This window comes from Hyperolius riggenbachi, chromosome 5 (genome assembly GCF_040937935.1).
Source record: "Hyperolius riggenbachi isolate aHypRig1 chromosome 5, aHypRig1.pri, whole genome shotgun sequence".
NCBI lineage: Eukaryota > Metazoa > Chordata > Amphibia > Anura > Hyperoliidae > Hyperolius > Hyperolius riggenbachi.
In genome coordinates, this window is record NC_090650.1 from 230,718,341 (window position 1) to 230,734,028 (window position 15,688).

Here is a 15,688-nt window from a genome sequence, read left to right on the forward strand (position 1 = left end):
CTACAACATATGCCCCAAATTCCATAATTTTTGCACAAGTCTAAAATGTCCACTACCAGAATATGGTCTCATCTAGTGAGAAGCTCTAATCAATCAAGTGGTGTAATGCCTGAGAAATCCACAAGATGGGGCTCGACATGATGCAGTGAAATAGCCGCATTGGAGTTAAATATGCAGCATGCAATACCGGAAAAAACCACAAGGTGGCGGAAGACATCATGCGGCCGAAGGGCCGCATTGAAGCTACGTATGCGTACAAAACTGCAGTTTACAAAATAACCACAAGATGGAGTAAAGCTGAGTCAATGCTGATGCGAAACGCTATAAAGACCGGAACTTGAAGCTGCCCCCGCTGATCACATGATTAAGGCCAGAAGCGGCCGATACGCGTGGTGAGGAGGCTCACGCTGCGGCCTAGCACACGCCAGACTGTCCTCCCTGCAGGAGCCCCCATGCTAGTCCGGAGCCGGACAGACTCTGGGGCTGTTTACAAGAGGGGATGAGAGACTGACCAGACTCCGGCTGTGAGCTGATGCAGGCACATACACACCAGCTGACCACCACCAGGGGAGACCACATTGGCAGCACTATTCCAGGGACTCTGTACGTGATGAAGGATCATGAATGCACTACAAGGGACTAGCACCTGATGGCTGAAAACCATACAATGGAGTGGTGAGAGCCTCTGTAGAGGCAGACAGCTCGTTGTTACTAGTAATGACTGCCTATTGTTGCTAAACACAGGAACTGTAATTGAAGTGGCATTTGATACCTTTGAGTCATCCGACTTGAGCTTAAACTAAATCAATCCCCAAATCGTTGGGGGGAACCCAGGACTCTGATTGGGAGGATTAAGCCCCATATTAGAGTAGATTTGTGTGTGCTGGGATCCCATGTGTGGCAGAGGTGTGTCAGTGCTGAGTGCATGAGCCCAGCCGGCTGTGCTATAGACAACAAGCAGCGTGTTTTATGATTTTAAATTGATATAGAAGTAACATGCAAAGTGTGATATACCTCAAATAAAGTTTTGTAAGTGACATTGAAGCAGAGGTGGAACTACTTACTTTCTTTAGCCATATCTATACCTTTCCACCTTGTGCTCCCCCAGTGATCTGGGGTGCCACACAGCCATCGCTAGAGAGTTCCATGTATGTATTTGTTTTGTCTAATGGATTAGCAGTACATCTTTTTACAGCTTTTCTATAATTTGGTAAATATTGGTTTATATGCAGGCGGGTAACTAGGGGGAGCAGCCCCAGGGACTGCAAGAGGGGGGGGGGGGGCAGAGGTATGGGGCGGCCCAAGCTACCCTTCCTCTGATATTTTAGATCAGGAGTTTTTGTGGCTACACTTGTTATGGGTGTGAAGCTCATGATGGCCACACTTGTTTTATGACCCTTGTAATATGGGCACCAGGCTGTGAGGGTCACCAAAAAGTGTAGAAAAAAGTGTTGTGAACATTAAGGGGTTCCATCAAGGTTTTGCTGGGAAGAGGGCATGATTTAGAGTTATGCCCCTATTTATATGTATTACCTGATCATTTGCAAGCAAGGGAGAGAAAGCCTTGTCCCTCTTGCTGGCAGTGTGAGCACAGCCATTGGTAATAAGGCCCTCACGGTTTATGATAGGACTAACCCTTGTCCTGGATGAAGCTGTAACAAGCCAAGTGCCATTGCTGGTACTAAATGCATTTTAGCCATAATGTGGCATGCAGAAGCTTTTACTTAAAAGGAAAACTTCAAAGTGCTTCTTAGAAATCTCCATCAATTTCCTATGGAGGATAAGTGAGAGGAAATCACTAACATTTCACGTTTCCAAGATAATGAGCACATTTGTTGTAAAATACATACTTTAATGAATGGGAACCTGCCCATCTGCTCCACTAATGTACAAGTGTTTAGTCTGGCATGGAGAAAGCATGCTGTGGTTTCAATCTAGCAGAATAACAGCACATAGAAGTAAGTGTTGTTTCATTTAGGATGTACTAGTGGTGAATCATGCCATTGCAGACTGAAATACCCCTAAAAGAACATTGTTTATTTGATAGTTAGCTTGTTTACTGCTAAAGTTACTTCATGGTTACTTCAAGTATTCCAACATATTTCAGGGGGTGCATAAAGCCCTGAAACCCCTGGATGCTTTAATATGCCACTCCTGTTAACCCTGTCCCTTGACTTCCTTCACATAATGCTACAGGTGGTGTTGGGGCCAAATTGGACCTTTCTGAAGAAAAACAATGTTTGAATAATGGCATTTCCTGAATATCGTCATCCTGAGACTTTCTGACACAACAATGTGAAACATCTATAGTAACTAATTATAAAGGACGTTTGGTTATAGATGATCAGTTTCTAGACTTTAAAAGGAGAAATTATGGAGAAGTATGCGATCACTCAGTAGGATTCTGACTGGGTGTGGTCATGTGACCTTGTGTCACTTCTGCTCCTTGTGTAAACAATAACAGGAATACAAGTTGCAGGTAACAATTGCAACTAGCCAATCCACCTTGTAAATGACCGCATGATCAAACCGAAAACTTCTTTATAATTTATCCTAGGATAACCACTTCAGCACCACAGGGTTTTTTTTTTTAAAAACCAGAGCAATTTTCACATTTCAGCGCTCCTCCCATTCATTCACCAATAACTTTATTGCTACTCATCAGATGTAAATGATCTATATCTTGTTTTTTTGCCACAAATTATGCTTTGTGAGGGTGATATTTGCTTTTAGTAATTATGTTATTATCTGTGCATTTTAAAGGGAAAAATGAGAAAAAAAAAGAAAAAATACACTATGTCTCTATTTCCATCCACTATAGTTTTCAAATAAACAATGTTACCATAGGTAAAACCCACACATTGTATTTGCTAATTTTTCCTGGTTATCTCAACATTTAAATAATGTTCCTAGTACAATGTATGGCGATAATATATTAGTTTCTGGTTTGTGTTTTTTGTTTTCTCATTGTACTCTATCAGTAATTAAAAGCCCTTATCTTCATGATTAACAGTAATACACTCTCATGGCATACATATTTTAAAAGCTAAGTCCCTAGGGTATCAATGCTGTCACTTTTGTTTTTTTTTTACAAGTATTTATTTAGGGGTATAGAGTACATGAAAATAACAGTTTTATTGCTTTTCATTCAGTTTTCCGGTAAAAAAAATCACATGACTTAGCCCTCAGTTGTCAAACAACACAAAATCTATTCTCTCACTTGTCACGGTTAAAATGATACCCTATATACATAATCAGATAGCTTATTGGGCATACAGCACACTGTTTACCACAAGTACGCCTATCTACTCCCCTGAGCTTCAGATGAAGTTTTGTGGGGAGTAGATAAGCGTAGCAAGGGATTTAAAGTGGTTAATCTACTGCTTGCCGACTGCATCATGCTAAGACCACCCACACATTTAAAGAGACACTGAAGCGAAAAAAAAATATGATATAATAAAATTGGTTGTGTACTATGAATAATTACTAGAAGATTAGCAGCAAAGAAAATATTCTCATACTTTTATTTTCAGGTATATAGTGTTTTTTCTAACATTGCATTATTCTATAATATGTGCAGATTACACAACACTAAGCATTCAAAATGATTCTTTCAGAGCAGTCTGTGAAGTAATGACCTCTCCTCTGCCAGAGGAAAAGTAAACAGTCCAGGAACAGTTGAGATAATAAAAGTCAGATAACAGCCCTCTCCACGACTAAAGGTAGCCATACACTGGTCGATTTGCCATTAGATTGACCAGCTGACAGATCCCTATCTGATCGAATCTGATCAGAGAGGGATCGTATGGCTGCCTTTACTGCAAACATATTGTGAACCGATTTCAGCCTGAAACCGATCACAATCTGTGGAGCCGCTGCTGCCGCCTGTCCCCCCCCCCCCCCCCCCCCCCGCGCATACATTACCTGACACTGGCTCCCGGGCATCTTCTCCGCATCTTCTCCACGCTGCACCCGCTCCATCCCGGGGCTTTCTGTGTCACTCCGTGACCAGGAAGTTCAAATAGAGCGCCCTCTATTGGAACTTCCTGGTCACTGCAGTGACAGGAAGCGCCGGGATGGAGCGGGTGCAGTGCTGAGAAGATGCGGAGAAGATGCGGAGAAGACGCCCGGGAGCCAGCGTCAGGTAATGTATACCTGATCGGATCGGCCGCCGCTAGCGACGCGCTCCCTACCCGCGGGCGATCGAGGGTAATTTCCCGCACGGCGCGATCGACGGACCGATCCGATTTCGGGAGGAAATCGGATCGGCGGGTGCGTTTAGCGCGAACGATTGACAGCAAATTCGATCCCAGGATCGAATCTGCTGTCGAAACGGCCGCGAATTGGGCCAGTGTATGGCCACCTTAACTTAGTCGGAGAGCTTAATGGCTTGTTTGCATAGAGATAACAACTGGAGTTTCTCAACTCTTCCTGTACTGGAAACAATTAGACTGATGTATCTGATCTTAATGTTTTATTTCTTAGCTGTACTACACATACAAATCATAATATCATAATTTTTTTTTCGCTTCAGTGTCTCTTTAACCACTTGAGGACCACAGTCTTTCTACCCCTTAAGGACCAGAGCCCTTTTCTCCATTCAGACCACTGCAGCTTTCACGGTTTATTGCTTAGTCATACAACCTACCACCTAAATGAATTTTACCTCCTTTTCTTGTCACTAATAAAGCTTTCTTTTGGTGCTATTTGATTGCTGCTGCGAGTTTTAGTTTTTATTATATTCATCAAAAAAGACATGAATTTTGTCAAAAAAACTCCGAGCTCAAGTAAAAAAAGAAAGTTGTACTCACCCGGGGCTTTCTCCAGCCCAGTGCTGGTCGGGAGGTCCCATGACGGCGTCCTGGCTCCTCTCTTAGTCCCCACTCCGGAATGGCTGACCGGCCGCAGCCCGGGCGACACTCTGCTGAGTGTCGGGCTGTTCCTTCCGCGTATGACGTCACACGCCGGCCGCCTCACGTCATCAAGGCGGCCGGCGTGGCAGTACGGCGCATGCGCGCTTTAATCGCGCATGCGCAGTACTTTCACACCGGCCGCCGTGATGACGCGAGGCACCCGGCGTGTGATGGAGTCCCTTTAACTTTCTGTGCTGACATTTTTCAAATAAAGTAAAATTTCCTATACATTTGAGGGTGACAAAAAATAAAATCTTCTATGAACTCACCATACTCCTAACGGAATACCTTTGGGTGTCTTCTTTCTAAAATGGGGTCATTTGTGGGGTTCCTATTCTGCCCTGGCATTTTAGGGGCCCTAAACCGTGAGGAGTAGTCTTGAAACCAAATGTCGCAAAATGACCTGTGAAATCCTAAAGATACTCGTTGGACTTTGGGCCCCTTAGCGCACTTAGGGTGCAAAAAAGTGCCACACATGTGGTACCGCTGTACTCAGGAGAAGTAGTATAATGTGTTTTGTGGTGTATTTTTACACATACCCATGCTGGGTGGGAGAAATATCTCTGTAAATGACAATTTTTTGATTTTTTTTTTTACACACAATTGTCCATTTACAGATAGATTTCTCCCACCCAGCATGGGTATGTGTAAAAATACACCCCAAAACACATTATACTACTTCTCCTGAGTACGGCGATATGACATGTGTGACACTTTTTTGCAGCCTAAGCTAAGGGGCCCAACATCCTATTCACAGGTCATTTTGAGGCATTTGTTTTCTAGACTACTCCTCACGGTTTAGGGCCCCTAAAATGCCAGGGCAGTATAGGAACCCCACAAGTGACCCCATTTTAGAAAGAAGACACCCCAAGGTATTCCGTTAGGTGTATGGTGAGTTCATAGAAGATTTTATTTTTTGTCACAAGTTAGTGAAAAATGACACTGTGAAAAAACAATAAAAATCAATTTCCGCTAACTTTTGACAAAAAATAAAATCTTCTATGAACTCGTCATACATCTAACAAAATACCTTGGGGTATCTTTTTTTCTAAAAAGGGGTCACTTGTGGGGTTCCTATACTGCCCTGGCATTTTACGGGCCCAAAACCGTGAGTAGTCTGGAAACCAAATGTCTCAAAATGACTGTTCATGGGTATAAACATCTGCAAATTTTGATGACAGGTGGTCTATGAGGGGGCGAATTTTGTGGAACCGGTCATAAGCAGGGTGGCCTTTTAGATGACAGGTTGTATTGGGCCTGATCTGATGGATAGGAGTGCTAGGGGGGTGACAGGAGGTGATTGATGGGTGTCTCAGGGGGTGGTTAGAGGGGAAAATAGATGCAATCAATGCAGTGGGGAGGTGATCGGAAGGGGGTCTGAGGGGGATCTGAGGGTTTGGCCGAGTGATCAGGAGCCCACACGGGGCAAATTAGGGCCTGATCTGATGGGTAGGTGTGCTAGGGGGTGACAGGTGGTGACAGAAGGTGATTGATGGGTGTCTCAAGGTGTGATTAGTGGGGGGAATAGATGAAAGCAATGCACTGGCGAGGTGATCAGGGCTGGGGTCTGAGGGTGTGGGCGGGTGATTGGGTGCCCTAGGGGCACATAGGGGTCTAATCTGATGGGTAGCAGTGACAGGTGGTGACAGGGGGTGATTGATGGGTAATTAGTGGGTGTTTAGAGGAGAGAACAGATGCAATGCACTTGGGAGGTGATCTGACGGCAGGTCTGCAGGCGATCGGATGGTGTGGGTGGGTGATCAGATTGCCCGCAAGGGGCAGGTTAGGGGCTGATTGATGGGTGGCAGTGACAGGGGGTGATTGATGGGTGGCAGTGACAGGGGGTGATTGATGGATGATTGATAGGTGATTGACAGGTGATCAGTGGGTTATTACAGGGAAGAACAGATGTAAATAATGCACTGGCGAATTGATAAGGGGGGGTTCTGAGGGCAATCTGAGCGTGTAGGTGGGTGATTGAGTGCCCGCAAGGGGCAGATTAGGGTCTGATGTGATAGGTAACAGTGACAGGTGGTGATAGGGGGTGATTGTTGGGTAATTAGTGGGTGTTTAGAGAAGAGAACAGATGTAAACAATACACTTGGGAGGTGATTTGACGGCGGGTTTGCGGGCGATCTAATGGTGTGGGTGGGTGATCAGATTGCCCGCAAGGGGCAGGTTAGGGGCTGATTGATGGGTGGCAGTGACGGGGTGATTGATGGGTGATTGACGGGTGATTGACAGGTGATCAGGGGGGATAGATGCATACAGTACACAGGGGGGGGGGTCTGGGGAGAATCTGAGGGGTGGAGGGGTGATCAGGAGTCCCCAGGGGGCAGTTTAGGGAATTTTAAAAAAAAATAGCGTTGACAGATAGTGACAGGGAGTGATTGATGGGTTATTAGGGGGGTGATTGGGTGCAAACCGTGGTCTGGGGGGTGGGCAGGGGGGGGTCTGAGGGGTGCTGTGGGCGATCAGGGGGCGGGGGGGGCAGATCAGTGTGTTTAGGTGCAGACTAGGGTGGCTGCAGCCTGCCCTTGTGGTCCCTCGGACACTGGGACCACCAGGGCAGGAGGCAGCCTGTATAATACACTTTGTATACATTACAAAGTGTATTATACACTTTGTAGCGGCGATCGCGGGGTTAACAACCCACCGGCGCTTCCGAACGGCCGGTGGGTTGTCGTCGCGGGTGGGCGGACCCAGTTGCCGGGGGAAGCGTGCGTCATCAATGACGCGATCGCTCCCCCGGCATGCCGAAAGGACGCAACGCCCTTGGGCGTATTGCTGTTCTTTCGGCGTCCACTTTGCCGCCGCCCATCGGCTGTGGGCGGTCGGCAAGTGGTTAATGTGCTCTGACAATGCAGTATGATGCCTGCCAAACACAGTTTAAAAAATAATAATTAGCAGTGTGTTAAAATCAGATTTAGAAAAATAATGATTGTTGTTTGCCCTCCTAGACAGTAATTAACCCTTACCTGTCGATGCCGAATGCATGGACACAAGGAAAAGCTAGTCCCCAAGATATGGGGGGGGGGGGGAGGGGGGGTTGCAAAAGGGAGTTACAGCACATATACATTCTACCCCTGTTTATGCTAAGTATGTAATGGGTGCTGAGCAAATAGTACAACTTGCATTATGTATGTAACATGCACATTACTTGCGTAACACAGGTTATTCTATTTGCTTGCCGAGGATGAAGAAATGAGAGCCAAAGAGGCTTTGGAAGAGGACAGAATTTTATCTTATCACTAGAAAGAGCCAAAGGTCCGAGGTGAGCTTAAATGGTTAAGTCTTGTACACTAGAGGGTTCTCAGCCCAGACAGCCAATCAGGGCTGCCTATGTGGAAATCTAGTGTATGTACAGTGGCCTCTGATTCCCTCTGTGTTGATCTGTTGTGCCCCACACCGTTACCCCCTCTCCCCCTCCATAGCAACAGAGTGCACCACTAGCTTGCAGGCTAGAAATGCATCTGTATAGAACTCCTTATATTGTACATAAAAAAAGCTTAAAGAGAATCTGTACTCTAAAATTATTACAATAAAAAGCATACCATTCTGTAACGATTGTGGAATTATCTCCGTGATCAGCGCACAAGGCGTGCGCTGACATGGCGGAAAACCTCCACAAGCGTTTGAAAGCACCGGTAGAGGGAAATTCCCACTGGCAGGTGGAGCTGTGGAGTGCAGAGGAGCAAAGCCTCTGTACTGCCACAGATGCCAGATGGGAATTGTCCGAATTGCAACCGAGCAGGGCAAGATAGCCCCTAAAGAGAGAGAGCACAGCGACAGGGTGTATGTGTGTCCACTAATCTAGTCGCCAACCCGCGACGATGAACACACAACCGTGAAGATCAGGTGGGAAAGCAATCGCAGAGATGGCGATTGCTAATAGCGACACAAGCCTGAATAAGCACAGAAAAGGGATGTATGTATGTCCACCAATCTTGTCGCCAACCTGCGACGGTGAACACACAACAGAGGAAACGCAATCGCAAGAGAAGCGATTGCGAATGAGAATGAGCACAGGGACAGAATGTATGTGTGTACACCAATCTAGTCGCCAACCTGCGACGGTGCACACACAACAGCAGAAACAGAGTAGGAACGCAATCGCGAGAGGTGACACAAGACTAAGCAGAGGTAAACCCAGGAGCAGAGCAAAGGCACAGCAAATCATACAATGAGAATGATAAGGAAAATAACAAACGCTAACTAAACGCGAACACCGCACTCATTCGCAACAGCAAACGCGTGTACAGCGCGGTCTCCGCACGTTAAGCGCAACAGAGACAAGCACGCCACCCTAACTAACCACCGACACACAAATACTAAACAGAGAACGCGAGCGCTTACTTAACGGTTACCTCACCGAGCCAACAGCAAGCATTCGTATAAGACAAGACAGACAGACAGAAAACAAGAATATGAGAGATACGATCTACCGCTCTTCCGCCAGAGCGAGTGCGATCCGAATTCAGGGACAGGATAGGAAAGATCCACTGCTCTTTCCGCCAGAGCGAGTGCGATCCGGGTTCAGGAACAGGATAGGAAAGATCCACTGCTCTTTCCGCCAGAGCGAGTGCGAACCAAGTAGGGAAACAGAGTTAGCAGGATCCACTGCTCTTCCCGCCAGAGCGAGTGTGATCCAAGTATAGAAACAGAGTTAGCAGGATCCACTGCTCTTTCTGCCAGAGCGAGTGCGATCCAAGTACAGCAACAGAGCTTAGCAGGATCCACAGCTCTTTCCGCCAGAGCGAGTGTGATCCAAGGATAGAAACAGAGTTAGCAGGATCCACTGCTCTTTCCGCCAGAGCGAGTGCGATCCAAGTACAGCAAGATGAGGTAGCCAGTAGCAACCGCTGCTCCAGCTTACCCTCCAAGAATACAGATCAGAAGGATCCACAGCCGCTACCGCTAGAGGCAAGTGCGATCCAAGCAGATAAACATAAGGAGCTACCAGTAGCAACCGCTGCTCTGGTTAGCACCCCCAGACAGACAGAACAGGCAATACAAATAATACAACCTGACTGAACTAGAGGGGTGTCTAATACAGCCCCCAGAAATACTCTAAGATAACTTTAACAATCCAACAGGGAAGGCTGACACTCCAGGAGCATATTAACAAACCAGCAAAGCATTCTGGGAGCAGAAGGCTTTTATACTGCCAGCCCTCAAAGGAGACAGCTGGGCAATTTGCATGTATGCAAATCCCTCAGCAAAGCAACTCTGAAAGTTGCAAGATGAAGCCAGGTCTCTTTTCCAGAGACCTGCATCCCACAGACATAAGGAATGGTCAAACAGCTGTCTGCCTGTGTAGCCAGCTGAGCGGATCATTACACATTCTCTTCAGTATGCTCTCCTGGGCCCCTCTGTGCTTTTTCTGCCACTCCCTGCTGCAATCCTGGCTTGTAATTAACAGTTTTAGGCAGTGTTTACAAACAAAAGACTTGGCTTCTAACCAGAGTATCATAGGCTGAGAACTAGCTTACTGTGTGACTCATGCAGAGCTTGGAGAGGGTGTGTAAAGCTTCTGCCAATAACAAGCAGTGCTGCACATTCCACACATTCCAGCCTCAGCCGACAGAGCCGGCAGAGGAAAGAAGATAAGATTTATTACAGAGACAGTGCAACTAGAAAAGGTTGCAGTAAGACAGACCACATTAGAACAGGCATAGAAACTTATAGGATAGAAGAAATAAGGCTCAACATTTTATTACAGAGTCTCTTTAATGTATTGTTAACAGTACATGCCCATGTTAATTGCGAACAAATGCTCTATTCAAATTCAAACACTGTGGTTTCAGCCAGCTTTCCGGAGTCATCTGAAAGATTGCAATGCTGCAGTAGAACCAACCTCAATTGGTCCCACTTTTGCAGCACTTTGCCAGTCACTGATGATCGTCAAGTGCTGCTGAAGTGCAGTGGGCCCAAACTCTAAGTATTCACAATTGTCTTCTACTAACTGATGTTTTATATATTATATATAATGCTAGTAGTCTAACAGAAACATTTACATACTCTTTCTTCTTGAATTCCTCAAATTCCTGAGCAAGTTTGGATTTGACAGATAAAGAGTGAATTATCCCAGAAGGGCATATCGAACTAGAAACACAAGAAACGCTGGACCCTCTGTAACTACCAAATATGTTTAAAGGGAACCTTAACTGTAAAAAAAAATGAGTTTTACTTACCTGGGGCATCTACCAGCCCCCTGCAGCCATCCTGTGCCCTCGCAGTCAGTCATGGTTCCTCTGGTCCCCTGCTGCCAGATAGTTTTGTTTTTGCCGACTGGGAGTCGGCCGGCCGCCATGCGTACGTTTTTAACCTCCTGAGCGGTATGGACGAGCTCAGCTCGTCCATCACCGCCGGAGGCTGCCGCTCAGGCCCTGCTGGGCCGATTTCCACCAAATAAAGAGCAGCACACGCAGCCGGCACTTTGCCAGCCGCGTGTGCTGCCTGATCGCCGCCGCTCTGCGGCGATTCGCCGCGAGCAGCGGCGAAAGAGGGCCCCCCTAGCCGCCTGAGCCCTGCGCAGCCGGAACAAAAAGTTCCGGCCAGCGCTAAGGGCTGGATCGGAGGCGGCTGACGTCAGGACGTCGGCTGACGTCCATGACGTCACTCCGCTCGTCGCCATGGCGACGATCTAAGCAAAACAAGGAAGGCCGCTCATTGCGGCCTTCCTTGTTTATTATGGGCGCCGGAGGCGATCGGAAGAACGCCTCCGGAGCGCCCTCTAGTGGGCTTTCATGCAGCCAACTTTCAGTTGGCTGCATGAAATAGTTTTTTTTTAATTAAAAAAAAACCCTCCCGCAGCCTCCCTGGCGATCTCAATAGAACGCCGAGGAGGTTAAGCATCCCTGCTGGTGCAGGAAGCTATTGCAGACATCAACAAGTACATTTTTATATATATAATAATTATAAACATTAGGCTTTCATATATTTTAGATTCATTACACACAACTGAAATAGTTCAAGCCTTTTATTGTTTTAATATTGATGATTTTGGCATACAGCTCATGAAAACCCCAAATTGCTATCTCAAAAAATTCGACCAATAAATGAAAAGTGTTTATAAAACAAAAAAAGTCAACCTTCAAATAATTATGTTCAGTTATGCACTCAATACTTGGCCGGGAATCCTTTTGCAGAAATGACTGCTTCAATGCGGCGTGGCATGGAGGCAATCAGCCTGTGGCACTGCTCAGGTGTTATGGAGGCCCAGGATGCTTCGATAGCGGCCTTAAGCTCATCCAGAGTGTTGGGTCTTACGTCGCTCAACCTTCTCTTCACAATATCCCACAGATTCTCTATGGGGTTCAGGTCAGGAGAGTTGGCAGGCCAAATGAGCACACTAATACCATGGTCAGTAAACCATTTACCAGTGGTTTTGGCAATGAAATCTTCATCTCTATAAAGCTTTTCAGCAGATGAAAGCATAAAATGCTCCAAAATCTCCTGATAGCTAGCTGCATTGACCCTGCCCTTGATAAAACACACAGTGGACCAACACCAGCAGCTGATATGGCACCCCAGACCATCACTGACTGTGGGTACTTGACACTGGACTTCAGGCATTTTGGCATTTCCCTTTCCACAGTCTTCCTCCAGACTCTGGCACCTTAATTTCCGAATGACATGCAAAAGTTGCTTTCATCCGAAAAAAGTACTTTGGACCACTGAGCAACAATCCAGTGCTGCGTCTCTGTAGCCCAGGTCAGGTGCTTCTGCCGCTGTTTCTGGTTCAAAAGTGGCTTGACCTGGGGAATGCGGCACCTGTAACCCATTTCCTGCACACACCTGTACACGGTGGCTCTGGATGTTTCTACTCCAGACTCAGCCCACTGCTTCCGCAGGTCCCCCATGGTCTGGAATCGGTCCTTCTCCACAATATTCCTCAGGGTCCGGTAGACATTAAGTAATAGCAGAATATTAGTGTAACTAGGCTTAAGGCTCTAGGCTGTGGCTGCGACACCCCCCTGCACTGCTCTCGCTCTCTCTCTTTAATTAGCCGTGTGTGCACAGGCCCGCCCCCCTTCTGCACCCGTCCTCCTCTGCCGCATGTCATTCCCCCCAGCTCTCTGCGTCCCTGCACATGCGCAGAACTGAAAAAGCACTGACACAGGGACATGGGACGCAGATACACTTGGCTATTATTAGATAGGATTACCAATATTCAACTATTGTGGATAGTACGATGATGGCAAAATTACAAATATTCTACTATTTCCTTGCGCCATTTTATCCAGCCCCAGATTTTAGCAGTATTGAATCATCATTATTGAATGTCATAATTTAAGTTTATCAAGGCCCATATCTAATGCAAGTGATACAGTACAGTACTAGCAAAAATGGGGCAGGCTTTCTCTGTTGTTACAGAACTTGGCAATTTATTCACAGCAGTAAGCTTTTCATTGACTTCTACTTGGAATACCATTTATATGTGTGAACCGTCAGACAAGCCCAGGTATTGGATAGTTACTCAGGGCTTAATGTTCACACAGCCCCTCTCTGCACTCTGCTGGCTGTATGGAATGATTTGTCTCACCTATTATAAGCACGCATAAATAGTAGGAGAACACATTTTCATTATAATCTATTACCATTTTCCTGCAGTCCAGCAGCTACTTTATGTCAGTTTAGATGTATTAATTACTACTTTAAGAAAACCATCTCTGAAAGGTTTTAGCAACATCTCCACCATAATTCAGTAAGTTTTCGATTCATAGATCTCTTTTTTTGTATGTACTTGTTTGTGGCATATGGCTGTAAACCTAAACAACCAAAACTTCGTTAATCACTTTTCAGTACATAGTGGGGGTGGGGTGGGTTAGAGCACCTGTCCAGTATCTGTCTATGTCCTCCACCGTGGATGTTTACACTTTCCATTGGTGACCCTGCCATTATAATAGGATGTGAAATACGTTTCAACAGGAGGAATGACAGATTTTCTGATTTCCAGTCATACCCTGGAATTCCCTGTAAGCACAATTTGCTGTGAAAAAAAAAACCTTATAGGTACACTAGTATCTAAAAAAGTGAGTGTTTTTGTACTTACTTTGGACATTGGTATTATTAAAGGATACATCTGAGCAAAAAAAAAAAAACCCAAGAACTACTTACCTGGGGCTTCCTCTAGCCCCTGGTAGCATATCTGTCCCTCACCGCAGCTCCGGTGTCCCCGGACCCCCTCCAGTGCAGATGCCCTCCTCGCCAGGGTGGGATCTACTGCGCAAGCATGCAGCCGCGACACTCACGTAGCCTGAAGCGTTCTGCGCAGGTGCAGAAGTACTGCCAGGGCTAGAGGAAGCCCCAGGTAAGTAGATCTTGTTTTATTTTTTGGGGGGATGTATCCTCTAAGCTAAGTACAGACATGCAATTATTGTTGTCCATTGGGGATTAGGAAACCATTGCTCAGGTGGCAATTCAGGGTCCAATACTGTACAGACTAGCTATGCATTCTGTTGCTAAGGAGGGAAGCGGAGGGATGATGATTGTCGCAACAACTGCGAGGCTTTGCCTTAAGGTGGCCATACACTGGTCGATTTGCCATGAGATCGACCAAAAGACAGATCCCTCTCTGATCGAATGGTATGGCTGCCTTTACTTCAAACAGATTGTGAATCGATTTCAGCATGAAACCAATCACAATCTGTGGAGCTGCCGCTGCCGCCCCCCTCCCCCCCCCCCCCCGCATACATTACGTGATCCGGCCGGCGCGATTCCCCCGGTCTCCTCTGTCTTCTTCTCCACGCTGGGTTCCGGACTGGCTGGCTTTACTGAACTTCCTGTCCGGGGAAGTTTAAACAGTAGAGGGCGCTCTACTGTTTAAAATTCCTGCCGGGACAGGAAGTTCAGTGAAGCTGCAGCCCTGGAGCCCGGAGCGGAGAAGAAGACAGCGGAGACCGGGGGAGTCGCGCCGGCCGGAACAGGTATGTGTTGCCGCTGTATTGCGTCAGTCGTCGGGCATTCGATTGCCGCTATCAACGCACTCCCGACCCGCCGGCGATTGAGAAAAATCTTCTGCACGGACGGATCGACGGGAATCGACGGGAACGATTGATTTCAGATGGAAATCGATCGTTCTGTCAGCGTTTGCGAGAGGATTTCACAGCAGATTTGATCACAGTGATCGAATCTGCTATATATCGGTGGGAAAATTGTTAGGTGTATGGGCCCCTTTAGGCAGGGTTAGGGATCTTTAAGGATGCATGGTGGCCTAGTAGATAGGATAGCACTCTTGCCTTGCAGCACTAGGTCCCTGGTTCAAATCCCAGCTAGGGCACTATCTGCACAGAATTTGTGTGTACCCCCATGTCTGCGTGGTTTTTCTCCAGGCACTCTGGTTTCCTACCACATCCCAAAGGCATACAGATAAGTTAATTGGCTTCCCCCTAAAATTGGCCCTAGACTACGATACATACACTACATGATATATGCATACATAGACATACGACTATGGTAGGGATTAGATTGTGAGCCCCTCAGAGGGACAGTTAGGTAACAAGACAATATACTCTGTACAGCACTGTGGAAGACTTCCACACTATATAAATACAAATTAACAATAATGTTGGATCCTTAAGGGCTCGTTCAGACTATACGCGCTGCCGTGTACATTTCAGCAGCACGTATAATGTGCGACACTCAAGAACGGTAGATAGGAATAGACATCATAGGCACTGCGCAGCATGCATTTTTCGGGAATCACAGCGCTGATCCATTCACTGTAGTGAATGGGATCAGCAGTGCAGCGCATAGCCGCGCAGATGGTG

General features: G+C 46.6%; 1 protein-coding gene across 2 annotated transcripts in view; it reads left to right on the top strand.

Annotated features, from left to right (window-relative positions):
- ANKH (ANKH inorganic pyrophosphate transport regulator) overlaps positions 1-15,688 on the top strand; it is a 183,427-nt gene that overhangs the window by 74,097 nt on the left and 93,642 nt on the right. Inside the window, exon 1 of one of the 2 annotated variants that reach the window (XM_068234591.1) lies at positions 8,098-8,187. The exons of the other annotated variant lie outside the window; for it this stretch is intronic. The gene's annotated coding sequence lies outside the window, so the exon portion shown is untranslated. Of the gene's footprint in view, positions 1-8,097; positions 8,188-15,688 lie in introns of those variants that run through there. 2 annotated transcript variants of the gene reach the window in all.